The 4,096-nt window shown below is 38.3% G+C and overlaps 1 protein-coding gene across 2 annotated transcripts in view; it reads right to left on the reverse strand.

The window, feature by feature from the left end:
* LOC116844013 overlaps window positions 1–4,096 on the reverse strand; it is a 34,000-nt gene that overhangs the window by 14,809 nt on the left and 15,095 nt on the right. For both annotated transcript variants that reach the window (XM_032815069.1, XM_032815068.1), the window contains one exon: window positions 638–782. The gene's annotated coding sequence lies outside the window, so the exon portion shown is untranslated. The remainder of the gene's footprint in view (window positions 1–637; window positions 783–4,096) is intronic.

Genomic DNA, 4,096 nt, shown 5'->3' on the forward strand with positions numbered 1-4,096 from the left:
CCCCCCCGGAATATCTACGAAGTAAAAAACAAAGTTGATCTTTTCAGATCTTCAAAGCTACCCTACTTAGAAAAAAGACGTCTTATGGTAGTAACGCTTTTCTTCTAAGTAGAGTAACTTTAAAGATTTGAAGATTACCTTTGTGTGTATGTGTGTATGTATGTACTTTTTACTTCAAAAATATTCCAAGTGGCAATAGTTACTAGTCATATTTTGTATATCTACGAATAAGTTATAAGTTTATCATAAACATATAATTTATTCAAAATACATTCAAAATCCCAGTAAGTATTTTTATCAAGAATATTAAATTAAAACAAAAATTCTTGTTTGCTTACTCCATAGAGTCGAACTAAATTTTCTTCGATAAAGTTTTATAATATCCTTCTAAAGAGAAAACATTCTTTTTTTGAATATATGATATAATAAATTTTTTACAAATTTGTCATGAATATCTTTTAGAATTATTATCATGAAGAAATATTCCTTGTTGAAGATAACTATCGCTCAGAAGAAAAGTAAACTGAGTATTCGCTTCTCTTAGCAGTAGAATGACATTCTTCTGCGTGAACGCTTGCAATTTCGCGATATAGAACAATAAAAACGGTATTATGTACTAAGCAATATCATGACCTACCTGTAATGATAATCGTGACGATCGGATACCGATCGTGCCGCTAAAGATCGAGAGACCGGCTGTCGCAGTACCAGTCAGCAAGTAACGACCCCACGCGATCTCCTTCTCGTCGACGTAACCTCTGACCGCTCGACGCAGTCGCGATCTGTAATTAGAGTTTTACCGAGTCCGCAATTAGACGAGGAAAAGAAGGAGAGAGAGAGAAAGTAACCCTTGAAGCAGTGGCGTAGCTAGAAAAAAGTTTCAGGGTACTTTTTATTTTTGACGAACAAAAAAAGTTCGAAAAAATTTTTCTCATACTTAGCGTAATCCAGAAAATTAATTTCGGGGGAGCTGCAGCCCCCTCAGTCCCCCTCCCCCTGGCTACGCCACTGCCCTGAAGGTACTTCAGTCGTGGGTCGCGATCGGAGAGAGTTTTACGACGATCGCGAATTAGACGCGAGATAAACGTTCTCGTTCGCTCCTGTCGATTATTTCTACCTACCGCGGCGGTAGGTAGAACATGTGTCCGCATAAAAGAGACATTCAGCCCGTTGTCGAACGTTTCGCTCGTTTCGCCCGTGTTTGATCGCCAATTATCAAGGCAACATGTTCGCCTCGCGCAACCACTAGGCCACCTGTCCCAAATTCCTCTCGAATGTCCGGGTTTTCGCTCCGTTACCTCGTTGCGAACGCGGGACCATGGCCGTCGTCGTCTATCGGCGCGACTCGAATTTGCTAGAATTCGCTAGAAACGCATACGTCTCGTGGCTGTGCAAATTTCAATTCCCTCAACCTGGCGATGCTAACGAAGAGCAAGGAGGGAATCGACGGGATCTCTTTCAAGAGACTTGTCGAGAAGGAGACAACGCACACCCCCTTTACAGACAGTCTAAGATACAAGTGGAAAAAGAAATATGTTTCCGTAGTATGTGGAGCGTGAATAACGACGCGAAATGACGAGAAGAGACCCCAAATGCATCGCACGTTCGAAGGCGCTCGCTCTCTTTCCCTCTCCTTCTCTTTGTACATCGAGCAAAGAAATAGCTAGATATTTATAACAACAATCGTTCATAGTGAAAGAATTATAGTTAGGAAAACTATTTTCGTAAAGAGCAAATATTACTATATTAATTGATGTGTTATAGATACTGCTAATGTTAACTATAACTAATGTTATATTGATAATGATCTTATGTATTTCTATTGCATTTCTATTGTAGCGAATATAATCTTATATTGCTACCGTTACTCTTTTGTTAGAAGAACAAGCAAATATAGTTGACGCCAAAATAACCATAATTTTATTGAAATTAACTACTTTTTTCTTTCAATGATCCTCGAGTTAACACATTACCGGCCGCTTAGGTAGATCTCTCCCGATCAACGGGAATCAATTTTAAGAGTCAATAAAGTCGCGCGAAAATATAGATAGCGAATAATAATTTCTTGCGAGAGGATAGTGTAATGTGGGCGATGTATCGTATACAATGAAACATTTTCTCAATCTTAAACGTACAAAGGAAAAATATTGCAGTGAAAATTCCAACAAATTGTTTTAAATCTTGGACCATATAGAAATTATGACCAAAACTATATATTTGTTTAAAAACATTATGCACGTTTGGCTTCTTACTACAAAATTAATGTAATTTCTTGAGTGTGTTTTCTTTTTTTATATCGTACATTCGATTCAAAATTTATTACAGTTGTAATAATTTATAATAATTTATCTTTTAGTTATCTTTTACTGTTTTCCAAGAGGCAAAATCTGCCGGACTAATATACAATTTTAGATGACTGAACAATGCCATACACTTAATTAATTGTTTAATTGTCGGAAGACACTATCCCCTGCTCCCGCCTCCCTAAAAAAACATTGTGAAATTAAATATAATTTTACTGTAATATTTTTCTCGTGTACATGAGATGTTAACCTTCTTTGCGCACTTTAAACCGTCTAATTAAATCAAAGGATATGTTGACTATGTGTTTTGTTTATGTATTTATCGCAAAACCAATGGAGACGAAATCGCAAAATGTTTCTTTTAGAGTATAGATATTTTTCCTTGAATTTTATTTCTTAATTAAGATACTATTGTAGTTAAAAAATAAAAAAACTTATTGAAAAGCAAGTATAATTTTAAGCGAAATTTGGTATTAATATTCTTCATCGCGCGCACGTGTAAGTGAAGAAACTTAAGTGATGTGTTATTAGTTTAATGAGGTTCCCTGCAAGTGTGTGATACACTGTGTCGTGCAATAAAAGCATTTTTCGTTTATAAAATGACTGAAATCGAGTATATAAACAGACAAGGTAAGGTTGGCCACTATTTAAAGACTGACAGATCTGTAGAGACTTCTTGCGGAGACTTCGAAACTAATCAGGATACTTATTCTATACGTGACCTTCTTAGTCTAAGCAGCAATTCTAAGCAGAATCGTAAGTCTCGTAAATTGTTCTCGTAAAATTCGTCAGAACTTATGAGTAGATTTACAAATCTATGCAATATCATATGTCGTACAATCACTTGTAAATTATCCAGATAGCTACATGGTGGCATGTTCATACTTTAATTATTACAGAAGAAATTATAAATTTGCAAAATCGTTATAGGCATAAAAATATAGAGGAATGTTGTCTCTATTATGTTTGTACAGTCAATCACAATAATTAGTTGTCTGAGACGTTGTAACTTTGAAATTCTAAACATTGTGCCAATTAGACCCGGTCTTGCGTATCTGAGAATCTTAATACAATCTTGTACGTCTTTTTAACGGTAGATCATTAATCGAGCGATCAGCCTGCTTTCTCGATACTTCATGGACAGACATAATAGGCTTTCTTTTCAGATTTCACATGCTGTTAACACCCCAAATTGCACAGTTGCACAAAAGAGTCCCACTTAAAGCATGTTACTGCGGCTGAAAAAAGAACGAACGATACTCAAGGTCTAGTGGGTAGCGCAATAACGCGCGATTAACAATGTGTTAAGAGAGCCTGTTCGAGTGCGAGAGAGCCAGACCGCGTTTTCCGGTTTCGATAATATAATGACGAGGATAAAACAACGCACGCTCTCGACCGCTTTCGAGCGCGTGTGCGCGCATGAGAGAGAAAGATAGGGAAAGAGTAACACGATATCGTCTGTGTGCGGTAATGTAGCAGCCGGTGTCGAGGAGGCACGTTTGACGCTCTATGAATGTAGGCAAGTAGGCTCCCGCCGATCAACGTTCGGCCGCACGCTCGCGCACGTGGAGCCGAAGTCAAAAGGACTAACCGGTTAGCAGCAGCCGGGCGCGGCCGCCGGCTATTCGTCGTCCAATTTGCGAGTCCGGTACATCGTTCGTGTGACAGGTCGTCGCATTAAGAATTTAGCGGTCACGCTGGAGCGTCGATCCGATCGACCCCCTCGAGCTGCAAAAACCCCTGCTCCCAAAAAAAAAAAAAAAAAAAAAGGCGAGAACAGGTCCGTTACGGCG

Source organism: Odontomachus brunneus, unplaced genomic scaffold (genome assembly GCF_010583005.1).
Source record: "Odontomachus brunneus isolate Ranch 3 - 2012 unplaced genomic scaffold, Obru_v1 Obru_scaffold_038, whole genome shotgun sequence".
NCBI lineage: Eukaryota > Metazoa > Arthropoda > Insecta > Hymenoptera > Formicidae > Odontomachus > Odontomachus brunneus.